Source organism: Danio rerio, chromosome 20 (assembly GCF_049306965.1).
Source record: "Danio rerio strain Tuebingen ecotype United States chromosome 20, GRCz12tu, whole genome shotgun sequence".
In the NCBI taxonomy this organism is placed as follows: Eukaryota; Metazoa; Chordata; class Actinopteri; order Cypriniformes; family Danionidae; genus Danio; species Danio rerio.
Window position 1 is genome coordinate 48,786,614 of NC_133195.1, and position 15,887 is coordinate 48,802,500.

The 15,887-nt window shown below is 36.1% G+C and overlaps 1 long non-coding RNA gene across 1 annotated transcript in view; it reads right to left on the bottom strand.

Annotated features, from left to right (window-relative positions):
• Nucleotides 1-247: 247 nt before the first annotated feature.
• Nucleotides 248-15,887, bottom strand: part of LOC141379451 (uncharacterized) — an 87,846-nt gene continuing 72,206 nt past the window's right edge. The window contains exon 4 of the long non-coding RNA XR_012396070.1: nt 248-2,276. This is a non-coding gene — a long non-coding RNA (uncharacterized lncRNA). The remainder of the gene's footprint in view (nt 2,277-15,887) is intronic.

Here is a 15,887-nt window from a genome sequence, read left to right on the forward strand (position 1 = left end):
CCTTCGGGTGCTCCGGTTCCCCCACAAGTCCAAAGATATTTGGTGTTGGTGAACTGGATAAGCTAAACTGTCCATAGTGTATGTGTGTGAATGAGTGTGTGTATGGAAGTTTCCCAGTGATGGGTTGCTGCTGGAAGGGCATCAGCTGCCTAAAACATATGCTGGATAAGTTGGCGGATCATAAAGGGACTAAGCCAAAAATGAAAATGAATGAATAAATGAATGAACACAATGCTTGAGGTTTTTTGGGGATCATTTACTTTAATTTAAATTTGTAAGAACTAATAAATAACCTAAGTCATTCATTTCAACCCAACACAAATAAGTTGAGCAAAACCCAGCATTTTTTACAGTGTTGCTGAAAATTTGATCAAATAAATGCAAATAAATGCAATGTTTTGTGACACTTCAACAGACGCAACTATGAAAATGTTAATTAATACTCAAGAATCAGTGTTTAGCACCAGAGGTTTAATAGCAAATAGTTTTCTCATAGGTGCTTTAAGATGTCTTAAATCACATCTGTCTGGAATGTGATGTTAAGGCACTTCAGCCGGTTTCCTTCTGTTTTCTGAAGGCCTTTGATGTGCTACAAGCCTGATTGTCATTCCTTTGGAATGTTCCATTTCCTGCGCCAGTAGTGGAAAAAAGCATAGTGCACATATAAACGGCACATTTGCACACATCATACCTGCTTACGTCAGGCCAAGGATATGCACTGCTGTCAAAATACAAATCAGTAAATAAAAAAACACTCTTTAAAGCGACCTGTGGTTCCAACAATTTTATCTTTAAAAATACGGTATAGAAACATTAATAAATTTACACTGTAGAAAAAATTTACCATAAAATAACAGCTGTTAAATTACAGAAATTTACTGTAAAATAACTGACGTTGAATTACAAAAATTTACTGTAAAAAGACTGTCGTTAAATTACAGAAATTGACCTTAAAATAACAGCCATCAAATGACAGACATTTACCTTAAAATGATGGTCGTTACACTAAAGAAATTTACCATAAAATAACAGCCATTAAATTACAGAAATGTACCATAAAATAACAGCTGTTAAATTACAGAAATTTACTGTAAAATAACTGATGTTAAATTACAGAAATTTACCATAAAATAACAGCCATTAAATTACAGAAATTTACCATAAAATAACAGCCATTAAATTACAGAAATGTACCATAAAATAACAGCTGTTAAATTACAGAAATTTACTGTAAAATAACTGATGTTAAATTACAGAAATTTACCATAAAATAACAGCCATTAAATTACAGAAATTTACCATAAAATAACAGCTGTTAAATTACAGAAATTTACTGTAAAATAACTGACGTTAAACTACAGAAATTTACTGTAAAATAACTGACGTTAAATTACAGAAATTTACTGTAAAATAACAGCCATCAAATGACAGAAATTTACCTTAAAATAATGGTCGTTATACTAAAGAAATTTACCATAAAATAACAGCTTTTAAATTACAGAAATTTACTGTAAAATAACAGCTGTTAAATTACAGAAATTTATTGTAAAATAACTGACGTTAAATTACAGAAATTTATCTTAAAATAATTTAAATTTAAATTTCCGGCAAATTTGTCATTTAACGTCTGTTATTTTACTGTTAATTCCTGTAATTTAACAGTACATTTCTGTAATTTAATGGCCGTTGTTTTCCAGCTGCTGGAAAAAAGTTAAATAATGATTTTTTTTTACAGTGTACAATAAAGTACAATATTTTTACACGATTTACACAATGCTAATACGTCAAGGTTTTAGTATTCAAATATATATTAGTATTAATATTTACATTGTACCTTTGATATAAACACAGAAAATAGACTATGATGACATGAGTTCATCGCAAGCAACGTTTAGCAACTACAAACTTTCCACCACCTTTATTCAGCCTCAATGACTTCTGGGGCTTCTTGAGCAAGTTTTGCACCCAAGACTACATCCACGCATCCTCGATATCAAGAAGAACACATCCGGAACTTTCACTATCCTCTCTTCTTGCGTTCTTGAGTTTTGAAAATAAACTTTGACAGTTGATGCGTTACACGAGAACACAAGGATGCAAGATCACTGAAGAACGCATATTGAGAAACAGCATATCTTATTGACCAAACACACCTGATTCAGACCATCAGCTCATTAGCAGAGACTGAAAGACCTGTAATGGGAATGACAGAGAGAGGAGACATCCAAAACATGCAGTCCTAGTGGTCCTCCGGGAACGTGGTTGAGAAACACGAACTAAACAAAAAAAAAAATGTCATGCAAGAAATTCTGTGAAAGTCAATTTATACTTATTCACTGCATACAGTAACTTACTGTTAACCAGGTAACAGATTTGCACTGTACAGTAGCATTTTTAAAGGTATTTACAGCTAAAAATCACAGACTTTGTTACAGTAAACACTGATCTAATGATAGCACCATCAAGACGAGGTCAAAAAGAGAGAAAAAAAAAAAAGATGAAACTGGCACCAATAAAGCAACAGAAGCATTTCCCCCCCCTCACATTGCCACAGCATGTTGCTGTGCATGGAAAGATATTGAACCGCCATAGTGGAAATCGCATTAGACTTCCGAGGGTATTGCTGGTTATTACTTTGATATGGCTGTTGTCGCCGCGAGTGAATAAAGCGAACGGATTCCAATAACACTGGACAGTGATCGGGCAGAGGCTGAACTCAATCAGGCTGAAATCACAAGTTGACCAGTATGAGCTGAACGTCCAGCAAAATCACACCATATTCCAGCAGCATGAAGAAAACTAGGACTGCACAATATTTTATATCGAAAGCACTCAGGCATAAGATAATTGTCTCATTTGTAACTTTAATAATGATTATTTTCATTGAATTATTTATTCAATGAAGACTACGCAGTATTATTTTACGTGTGATTATTCAATTACTGTAGCTGAGTACTGTTGAAAACAGTAAAGCTATTGTATTCATCTATGCTCGTAAATTGTTTTGCATATTTTATGCATGATGAAATATACATCCCTCCACCCCTGAGCAGGCACAGGACATCAACACTACGTCAGAATAACATTGTACCCCAATGTCATGGGGCATTGCATTTTGTTTGAAGATGAAAATCGGGTTGACGTCAGAACGTTAGGTTGACATCAATGTACAATGTCAAATGTCCAACCCAAAATCAACCAAATATCTAAAGATGTTACATCTTGACGTTGTCTGGATGTTACAACTATGACATCTATCAGGCATTGGATTTTGGTTGCCATACCCGATGAATAAATATCAGAATTTGATGTCAGTATGATGTTAGTTTAAGATGAAGGCTCAACATTGGATTTTGGTCACTTTTCAACACAACCTAAAATCAACAAAGTATCAACGTCTAATAATGTTACAGCTTCACGTTATGTGGACCTTACCACTATGACATCTATCAGACATTAGAATTTGGTTGCCATACCTGACGAATAAATGTCGGTATTGACGTCAATATGACGTTGGATTTTGGTGACTTTCCAGCACAACTTAAAATCAACCAAATATTTACATCTAATAAAGTTACAGCTTTACGTTGTGTGGATGTTACCACTATGACATCTATCAGACAGGGGATTTTGGTTGCCATACAGTACCTGACAAATAAATGTCGGTATTTGACATCAATAAAACGTTGGTTTAAGATGTTGGCTCAATGCTGGATATTGGTCACTTTCCAACAGAACCTAAAAATGGCAAAATATCAACATTTAATGATGTTACAGCTTGATGTTGTAAGGACATTACCACTATGAAGTCTATCTGACCTTGGGTTTATGTTGCCAATCCTGATGAATAAATAGCCCCTTTCACACAGTGATACCGGTAAATTTCTGGAAAATTTCCGGAACGACTTTACCGGTATATTGAAAAAAGCGCTGTTCACACAGGCGAGGACGTTACGGAAATTTTCCGGAAAAGAGCATTCACACATCCATTCCAAAATACCGGTAAATTCTGACATCATTCACCACAAATGAGCTTTAAACGGCTGCGCTTGTATTTGTAAACATTTGACTAAATTACAATATCTGTGGATGATCAATATTGTGAACAACTTTCGCAGGATCACTTTCGCATGTCAAGATGTTCATAATATGTGTGTGTGCAGGCGCTCATAGGCGCACGCAAAGCTTGAAGGTAAACAAACAACGGCTTATCATAAGCATTTCATCGATGATTATTTACACAGTTGGCATTAAGAAGAACATTTAAACGTGATCTGACTAACTTCTAGCAGCTAAATGTGTCTGGAAAAATATTCAAAGGCTTTTATCCTCACAAACCGCGCGGACGTAAAAGCGTCTGACTGTTGTGATTGGCTAAAGCAGACGTCTCACGTCAGCACGTTCTAGACGTGCACGCGCTTATTACGGCAATCTTCCTTCTGCATTCACACAGCGCAGCATTCCGGCAAATTGCCGGTAATGTTACAACTTCTCTTTCCGGAAAATAGACAGAACGAATTTACCGGTATTTTCAAAAAGGACCTGTTCACACATACAACCTTTCCGGAAAATTGCCGGCAATTTTCCGGAAAGGTCTGTATGTGTGAAAGGGGCTATTGTCAGTGTTTGACATCAATATGAGGTTGGTTTAAGATGTTGGCTCGACGTTTGTTTTGGTCACTTTCTAAAACAACCAAAAATCAACCAAATATCAACGTCTAATAATGTTACAGCTTGATGTTGTGAGCACATTACCACTATGACTATCTGACATTGGATTTTGGTTGCCAATCCTGACGAATAAATGTCAGTATTTGACATCAATGTGACGTTGGTTTAAGATGTTGCCTCATTGTTGGATTTTGGTCACTTTTCAACACAACTTAAAATTAACCAAATATCAATGTCTAATGATGTTACAGCTTGACATTGGGTGGACGTTACCACTATGATGTCTATCAGATGTTGGATTTTGGTCGCCATACCTGCCAAATAAATGTCAGTATTTGATGTCAATATGACGTTGGTTTAACATGTTGGCTTGACGTTAGATTTGTCACTTTTCAACATAACTTAAAATCGACCAAATATCAATGTCTAATGATGTTATGACGTTCTTTGGATGTTACCACTATGATGTCTATCAGATGTTGGATTTTGGTTTCTAAACCTGCCAAATAAATGTCAGTATCTGACGTCAATATGACATTGGTTTAAGATGACTTTAAGATGGCTCACTGTATTTTGGTCACTTTTCAACACAACTCAAAATCAACGTCTAATGATGTTACAGCTTGATGTTGTGTGGACGTTACTACTATGACGTCTTTCAGACCTTGGATTTTGGGTGCCATACCTGCCTAATAAATATCAGTGTTTGACATTAATATGACATTGGTTTAAAATGCTGGCTCGACTTTGGATTTTGGTTACTTTTCAACACAACCTAAAAACCAACCAAATATCAACGTCATTTGGACGTCAAAATAGTGTTGTCCTAGACACTGGCTAGACATTTATTTTTGGTCACCTTACATCACATCCTAAATTTAACCTAACATTAACATCTTATGTCGGTGTGTGCCTGCTGGGCACTTAAACAATCATCAAAATCAACCTAAAATGATCAATTCTTTCCAAATAGAGATTTTCAAGTTATCTAGTGGAGTTATATTCATATCCAGTGTATAAAACAAAATGTTGCAGTTTTTCCAATATCGTGCAGCCCTAAACAAAACCAAACAACAGCATAACAAAAACGCACACAAACAAAGCTAATAACATGCTGATGTGGTAAACATACAGATGTGTTATTTTCTCTTTGCAAAAAGCAGCGTCTGCATTGATTTTGTTTGTAAGCTCTGGAGTTGCTGACACGCTTTGATTGTCTCCGTGGAGAATCGCCGTCCTTAACTATTCGCATTCCAGTGAAACAGTACTGTCAACATAATTATCATGCCTCTGTAATAAATAACAAAAACAATGGCGATGGCAGCGTAATAACCGAGACGGCTGTAATTGCAGTGCCAGCGCTGGCCTTCTGAGCCCTTTAGTGACTAATCGCTGGAGAATCTATCAGGAAATCAGGATCTCGGTTTACTGCTGTGCTCACTTTAAATATGTGCAGAACAGCACACTGAGGATCAAGGTTATAATAGTTTTGGATTTTTCACTAGTTTTAGTTTTTGTTTAGTTTTGACTTTTTGTTTTCAAATTCAGTTAGTTTTAAGTAGCTTTTAGAGGCAGATTTACTCGTTTTTATTAGTTTCTATGTTTTGAAATTGCTAAGTTTTAGTTTAGTTTCAGTGTGAGTTTTAGTTTCTTTTCTTAATAAAGATATTTGTTAGGTGAAAGATTCAAAATCATCAGAATAAATATTGTATAATAAAAACTCAACCACACATTTTTTGAAACATGTATTCAGAGGACACATGAACTATCATCTACCACTGCCATCTAACCATCCTCAAATTCAAATACAACAGCCCACAAGATAGCCGCCTTCAGTACAATATGTGTGCAAGGCTGCTTCTAAGGTTAGAAACACAGTAGTGATGGGAACGTAAACCGGATATTTTGTGACGATCCTCCTATGTTTAGACTCAACATATCAAAATTATGTAGTCAGCAATCATTATTTCAGTTTGTTAAGACATCACCATAATCTGAGAAGTTTCCTACAGTAAGTTTTGCAACCAGACTGAAGCATGATCCACTCATTTAAATTCCATTACGATTATTTGTTACGAAACAAACTTGTGTTTTTTGCCAGATCCTCTCATTTAAGCCCTCGGTTCACCTGAGCTGCAGTTGTACAAATTTAGTTCAGTCACAACTGGCTGTTATGTACTGTTTGTATTCGGTTCACCATCTGCTGAATCACGCATGGGCAGTATTAACGGTTCACTGCTTTTCAATACATTCATTCATTTTCTTGTCGGCTTAGTCCCTTTATTAATCCAGGGTCGCCACAGCGGAATAAACCGCCAACTTATCCAGCAAGTTTTTACGCAGCGGATGCCCTTCCAGCCGCAACCCATCGCTGGGAAACATCCACACACACACATTCACACACACACACACACACACACACACACACACACACACATACACTACGGATAATTGAGCCTACCCAATTCACCTGTACCGCATGTCTTTGGACTGTGAGGGAAACCGGAGCACCCGAAGGAAACCCACGCAAAGGCAGGGAGAACATGCAAACTCCACACAGAAACGCCGACTGAGCGAGGCTCGAACCAGCGACCTTCTTGCTGTGAGGCGACAGCACTACCTACTGCGCCACTGCCTCGACCCGCTTCTCAATACAATACAATACTATATTTATTTATAAAGCACATTTAAAAACAACCAAGGTTGACCAAGGTGCTGTACATAGGAGAACTAAAGAGAGAAGCAGAATATAAAAGAAACATTTAACAAATAAAGGCAATAAAACAGTGATCTAAGAGTATTAAAAATGAGAGAAAATAGACAGCTCTTTAAAACAGACTTAAACACAGAAATGGAGGGGGAAAGTCTAATGTCAATTGGTAGAGTATTCCAGAGTTTAGGACCAGCAACAGCAAATGCTCGATAACCTCGTTTTTTAAGACATTTTCTGGGCACGGTGAGTAAATTAAGACAAAGCAAGTCAGTGAGGTACTGAGGAGCAAGATTATTGATGGCTTTGTAAACAAATAATGCAATTTTAGAATCAATTCTTTATTAAATGGGTAACCAGGGAAGTGCAGCTAAAATTAGAGTTACCGACTCATACTTGCGGGTGGCAGAGAGTAGTCTAGCAGCCGCATTTTGTACCAGCTGCAGAAAAGAGAGAGAAGACTGTGAAATACCAAAATAGAGTTACAGTAATCCAGACGTATTGTTATGAAGGCATGAACATTTTTTAAAACTTCTCTGGGATAAAAATGGCTTGACTTTAGAAAGTTGTCTGAGGTGGTAATAGCAGGATTTTAGTACTGATCCGTTTGTCAAATTTTAAGTCTGATCTCAGTGTACTGTTCTAATAACTGAATAACAGTATATATTGGTTTATTTCGAGTCAGAGGCAGGTATTAGGCATGCTAAAAAGTAAATAGTTTCTGAATAAGAGTGCTTACAAGAGACGCGTATTGATTAACATGATTAAGGCCGATTTGGTGAACTAGTTTAACCGGTTAAGTTGGATCCAGTAAAAAAAGATTTGTTCACTACAGAAACAGAACCCATTATTGGACACAAATGTCTTAAAATAATAATTTTAAGTCCTTATTTGATGTTGTCACCATGCTGCTGTCATGTCCCTTCATTGATTGGTAGCCAATACGCTTATTTCATGCGGCTGCCATTTTAAAAACACAAAAACGAGGCTGCGGTGAGAAGAAACCTGGAAGTATAGGACCAGCACTGTAAACATTGCAGCAACATGCTGTGGACTACATACCTCCAGCTGTTGCCACGATTTCAAAGTGTAGATGTGGTGTAAACATCACTTTAACATCATTTAGTAAAGTTTAATTTAAACAATTAAAAGCATATTATACATCAAACAAAGTGACTTCCAAGGTTTAAGCTCATGGCACCAGGTAAACACTGTGAGGACACTTCCCTGCTTCAGCCTATGTAACCCGGTGAGCGATAAATGATGCAGTCCTCTGTAGTACACCCTCATGTTGTCCTGGTACTGACATTTTAAAAACGCCCATTTCCCGATAACATTTAAGCCCCATTGAGCACGTTCTTAAACACAACTGATTTGTCATAGTATTCACCAGTGGTCAACAGAAATTACTGTGATTGGCCTTGAAGGTCATCAGTTCACTGCACTTTGCACTTTGTAAACAGTGGTGAAGTGCAGTGAACTGATGACCTTCACAGCCAATTCCAGTCATTTCTGTTGAGTGCTGATGAATACTACGCTTTAGCAGGAAATTTATTATTATTTTTATTTCAGTGCCAAAATTTAGGATCATGACCAGTCTAATATAAAGAAAGAATCAGTTTTTTAATTGGTATCAAAAATGTGTGTTTGGGAAAGATAACGTTAGCTAACTAGTGCTTTTTCCCTTAATTTAGCTGAGAATGAGCTCTGATATTCCTCTTTATTTTCCACTTTCCATTCAGAACAGACCTTCAAGTTACTCAGAATGAGGTGAAATGATAAATTTGTGTCACTTTCCATTCGCTGATAAGATATACAGCCAGTTACACAATGTTCCTTCGTGATACTTTCGGCTTTCTTCCCACCAGCCTCGATTTTGCTTTTAAAAATGGCGGCAGCGTGAAATCAGTCTATGGCATCAAGACTACAGACTCTGAGGTGTCGTATGGGTCAAACTCCTGGCAGCGCAAAGCAGGGCCGGAGTGGGACTGTTTTTCAGCCCTGGAGTTTCAAGCCTCAGACCGGCCCACCTCAGTTCACGACTGACTATATTAAAATAAGGTTATTTCCAATTCAGTTTCTAATTACACTATCACGTCTTTTTTTGAGAAAACAGCTCTTTTAGAACTTCAAATGTTCAACAACCCTTACAGTATTATATGTCTTAACAATAAAAATGAAAAAAAAAAAATTGTTATTCAGACAAGGATCGAACCCAGGTTGGCCGCGTCATAATCTAACGTACTAACCACTGTACCACAACAGCTGTACATTAAATCGTGACTTATCTAGTTATATCATCATTAACCTGCAGGCTGCACCCTGCTCACGAGGCTACGAGAAAATAAATAAAAAGAGCAGAGCTGCGGTAAATAATGAATAAGAAGGCTGTGGTCAAGTAAATAAATAAAGTATTTTTAAAAAGTGTGACTGCTGAGAGCAAAAGATTCTGGAACTAGGGACACCGGCCCTCGCGGCCAAAAAATGGACCGGCCCACCGGGAATTCTCCCGGTCCTCCCGATTAGCCAATCCGGGCCTGGCGCAAAGTAAATAGATTTTCTTCTAAAAGGCATACAGTAAGATTAGGTATTAACCACATTTACAAAAGACGAAACCAAGGATGTTTTTGCTATAATTTTGGTTAGTTTCAGTTAGTTTTAAATGTACACAATACAGTTTTAGTTAGTTCTAGTTAAAAAAAAAACTCTCGTTTTTATTTTAGTTAACAAAAACATTTTTCAATTCTTGTTTTATTTTCTTCGTTCAATTTCGTTAACCAGTGCTAGCCCGTTCAATGACAATAGGCGGTCGCCTAGGTGTCTCACGTTTCTTGGAGAGCCCAACGAACGCTGCAACTGAATATTTACTGTGAATGTAAGCGCGAGGAAAAGTGTGTACGTATAAATCATAATCCATGAACATTGCTCAATGCACAATCCCCATTAAATGCGATACAATTCATAACTATGGAGAAAAAAAATAATAGCTCATACATGACAAATAGATGAAACAATAATAAATACACAACAACAGTATGAATTAAAGCAGAAAATATTAAAAACATACTCAGCAGCACAACACTCTACTTTGCATAACACAGCCCACGATCAGCTACTGGGTGAACTAGAATGACGTAACGTATTCCTACACAGATTCCTCATATCTCTCATATCGTATGTATATAAACCAAAAAAAGTCTTAAGTCACAAGTTTCAATCAATCTTAAACAAATTTTAATTTGAAATGAAATGGGATCCAAACGGCATCTTTCTTGAGCCGAAAGAAGGAAGAAAAGAAAAGCAGAGGAAGAAAAGCAAGCTCAAAGTATCATACTATGCATTTAGTAGTACTTTACAATGCTTTGCAATACTTGCAAACTGATTTTTTTCAATATGAGTAAACATTTTTACAAATGTATTATAGATCAAATATGTTACAGTTAATAAAAATGTACATGCTTAAATATTAAAATTGTATATTTTTGTGCTAGCTTCTCACTGTTTTTACACCAGTGGGCCCAATTTTTTTTAATCTAGCCTAGGCACCCTCAACCCTATGGGCCGGCACTGTCGTTAACTATAATAACCTTGCCGGGGATGAAAAGCTGGGAATAGAGTTATGTGTTTGATGATCTGAAACACTGAAGTGTGACAAACATGCAAAAAATAACCAAAAATAAAATAAAAAACAGGGCTATCTAATGAATTTGTGATAACAGAAAACCAAAAACCAGAGAAATCATGAAATAAAAGTACAGAAATCAAGAATGCGGGATCAATAAAATAAAATGATACAATATATGGAATCCATCTGGGTTCTGATTTGGGCTGCATTGCGATATTTGATTTTGCTGCGATTTATATTAAGATATGAATACAATTTTGGCAGATGACTTGAATAGCTCTGTTTAGAATGAAATCACTAACTTAGATTGAAATATTCTTGTGAAGGAATGAGTCAAAGAAATTGCAAGAATAAATAAGATACAGCAAAATTAAAAGTGAAATACATAGTCAGATAAGCAAACGCAATCCTAAGACAATTCGTAACTTTTTGATTTAGTGGCTAATTCGTATGAATTCGTACGATCTAATTCGCACAATTTAGTATGATTTGCTCATCACCCAATGACGGTTGGGGTTAGGGGTGGGGTTGGGTGCCACGCCTTCTTTTTAAATTCGTACATTTTCATTCGACTGAACTCTTACGAATTCTACGAATTAGCGACTAAACTGACAAAATGCTAAATAGTTACGTTTTCTCATGAGATCAGGCTGGATATTCATGTACAGTAATACAATACAATATGATATTATCATTATATTTTGCCTGCAATAATGATAGATCACATTATCAGCAGTATATCACTAGAAAAGAAAACACAATATATTATGATATTTGCAAATTAAAGGAAAAAAATGCATCAAAATGTTATAAGATGTATTTCTTTTATTAACAGCACATACAGTATATGTTTTAGAATTGCAATATGTTCGATCCTTCATTACGAGAAGCGCCACCTCATGCATATCGCTATGTTGTCCTGCCCCTGTTATTGAATAATCAAATGTAATGTGAAATGTAAACACTGTACATTCTTCATTGCTGATCAACTATAAAAATCCCAACTCCACATCGCAGATGCTGTGATGTGACTATTGCGAAAACACACATTGCGATATCGATGATGAAACGATATATTGTGCAGCCCTAGTTTTGATCATTGCTTTGTGCAACATGGATATCTTGTCAGCAGCTAATCAAGATCTTTAATGCACACATTTGTGCCAAATTCACTCAAGCCATGGATAATTCCAGAATTAATTTCCCTTCAGCTCAGTCATTTTATTCGTCATGGGTCGCCACAGCGGAATGAACAGCCAACTTATCCAGCATATGTTTTACAAAGTGCATGCCCTTTCAGCTGCAACCCAGTACTGGAAAAAAAATTCAGCATTATAATGTAAATAACATGTTTATGTATAATGATTAGAAGTCGTGTCAACCATTTGTACATAACGAATAACAAGCTATAAGTGTAGTGTTTGCCTCTAGGTCTGATTTAAGGCTATAGTGTGCATGTAAAAGTGAACGGGTGTGCTAGGATGATGATGTTCTTCCTGTGGTTTATCAATGACTGACTCGAGTTCAGCTTTCATTCTCAATCTCCAGCACTCCGGATGCCAGAAGCCCAATCTGAAACATGAGTCTCAAGAGAATCAACCGTACTGTAAAAAACAACAACACACTGATCGCTTCTGCAGCATGACTGCGCAAAACTACACACATCATCTCCGGTTTTCACTGTTCATCCAGTACTGTGTTAATTCATGGTAAAATCCTATTGTGTAATCTTAGAGGGAACTCAACTGGAATAATGCAGGACAGGAGGTTCAAATCCAGATGTTAAAGCGCATGCTATTCCACTTTTATCCATTAGAAAATCCACGATTGTTGACTAAGCATTTACCACGATGTAATTTTCCTGTGATTACCCACATAAAAAAAAAAAATACCATAGTAATTTATAGTAAAAACTATATTTATCGTTTTTGATCCATACTGTAGTAGAGTATTTGAATTAATCTGTTAAATCTGTTAAATCTATAGTTGGTTGGGTAATACAATTACAGCATAGTAATATGGTAATAGAAACAAATTACCTACAGCTTTCAACAGCAAGGGTATATTTTACGATAATACACAAGAGTTTACTGTGGTACAATCTAAAGTATATTACAGTGTTTATCAGTTTACTATAGTTAATACTACAGCATTCATTAACAACGTGCAAATACTATAATATACAACAGTGTTTCTCAACTAGTGGGTCGCGACTCAAAAGGGGTTCGCGGAGTGTGTGGTCAAAAAAAAAAAAAAACGACAAAAGTTGAATTTTTAACTTTTTTTGACTTTTATTTTGAAGTGCGTGCGCGACAACCCTACCGTTTGACATGTGAAATTTCATTTAATTATAGCAACAAATATGTCAAAGCGCAAGTACGACCCCGAATATGTGAAGTATTGATTTACAAATATTGACGACAAAAAAAGACTTAAAGCCTTAGTGTCATTTGTAGTGAGATGCTCTCACAAAAGAGCATGAAATCCTCTAAATTAAAACGACCTTTAGAAACTAGACAACATGTTTTATTAACTGTTCAGTTTGGTTCATGGTAACTGAACTTTTCCTTACCCTAACCACTGTTTACAGTATTTGTTGTTTTTACATAATTTAAGACATTTTGTTAAATGACAGCAATAAAATATTGTTTATTTGTAAGTCTTGGTGATTTTCTTATGATTTATCTGTCACTACTTGTGTATGTTAACAAATAAATACAAATTATGTATAATTCCTAAAATTGTATTATAGTTCCTAAAAAATTGGGTCGTGGCTTGATGACCATGTAAAAATATGGGTCCCATGGCCAAACCAGTTGAGAACCACTGACATACAAAATTCTTTACTATAGTATGGTTCAAAAACACTACAGTATTTATTATAAATTACTTTCGTTTTTTTTTTTTTTTTTTTTTTTTTTTTTTTTGAGGGAGTTGCTTATGGTTTTATCCAACACAATCTCATGGCAATTCGTAACTTTTTGATTTAGTGGCTAATTCGTATGAATTCGTACAATTTAGTACGACTTGCTCATCCCCCAATGACGGTTAGGGTTAGGGGTGGGGTTAGGTGCCATGCCTTTTTAAAATCGTACAATTTCGTACGACTGAACTCGTACGAATTAGCCACTAAACTGGCAAAAACTGGCAAAACGTAAAATACTTATGTTTTTTTCGTGAGATCAGGCTTTTTTATCACAATGTAGGTTTTACCATACGCTGCATAATTACAAGATGTACAAATAAAATTTCAAACAAATTAAATTTCATAATAATTGTCATATAATAATTGTATATATCTAAGCACATGGTCTAAAGTGTATGGCGCAGATGCACTAGGAGCAGTGTTTCTCAACCATATTCCTGGAGGACCACCAACACTGCATGTTTTGGATCTCTCCTTTGTCTGTCACTCCTATTACAGGTCTTTCAGTCTTTGCTAATGAGATGATAATCTGAGTCAGGTGCGTTTAGTTAAGGAGACAGGGAAAATGTGCAGAGCTGGTGGTGCTCCATGAAGGTGGTTGAAAAACATTGACTTGGGTCCCATTTATACTGTCAGGTCAACAACTTGAACTAGCAAAATATTCATGAAATAAATGTCATGCAATGTTTTGATTTTGATTAACCACTGAGAAATTTATCTAATATTTCTTTCAACCGCAAAACACACTTACCGGCCACTTTATTAGGTATACCTATCCAACTGCTCATTAATGCAATTTGCAATCAGCCAATCATGACATGGTCAAGATGATCTGCTGCAGTTCAAACAGACCATCAGAATGGAGAAGAAAGGTGATTTACGTGGCTTTGAACGTGGCATGGTTGTTGGTGCCAGAGGGGCTGATCTAAGTATTTCAGAAACTACTGATCTACTGGGATGTTCACGCACAACCATCTCTAGGGTTTGTAGAGAATGGTCTGAATACGAGAAAATATTCAGAGAGCGACGGTTCTGTGGGAGCAAATGCCTTGTTGATGCCAGAGGGCAGAGGAGAATGGTCAGACTGGTTCCAGCTGATAGAAAGACAACAGTAACTCAAATAACCACTCGTTACAACAGAGGCCTGCAGAAGAGCATCTGTGAATGCACAGCACGTCCAACCTAGAGACAGATGGGCTACAGCAGCAGAAGACCACACCTAATAAAGTGGCCGGAGAGTGTATGTTAACAAGTTATGCTTTTTTGTAAACCAAGAATGGTTTAATAAGAAATACCACTGATAAACAAATATGTTGATCTTGATTAAATCAGGCTATCATTTGAAAATATGACAATTATAACCGTGTCTACAGTGACTGGCTGAAACTTCTCTGAAAGGGCAGGTTTAGTTTCTCTGTCGTGATATATCTACACAAGCAGAACTGAAAGCAATATCTTAAAGTTATCAGTGTATGATCGTCAGGCTGTTGTCTGTTTTGCTGCAAATGTCAGTGTGTTCATGTGTCTGTATCTCTCTCAGCTCTGAACAACAGTCAGCTGCGGTTAGTCTCTTTCCACCCACTGTTATCTCGAATTACATCTGTGACTAATACTGAGCTTACATTTTCATTTATAAACTGCAGCTCATTACAGCATGTCTGCAGCAGAAGTGTTTAGCAAAGCAGGTCAAAACAAAGTTTAATAACGTGCGACTTCTTCCTTTGCATTTTTAAACGTAGTAAAAAATACAGCATTTTATTAGAATTTTATTTATACAATAAAAAAGACCTATTAATCAAATAATAAAAATAAAAAATTGCACACACAAACATTTGTTTCAGTTTGTTGTTATGTTAAAAAATTATTCAGTGTAGTTGACCTTAGTTAACCTTTGGTGTAGCTAAAACAAAAATAATACAAATAATGAATTAAAAACTTTAAAAACTTCAGTTTTT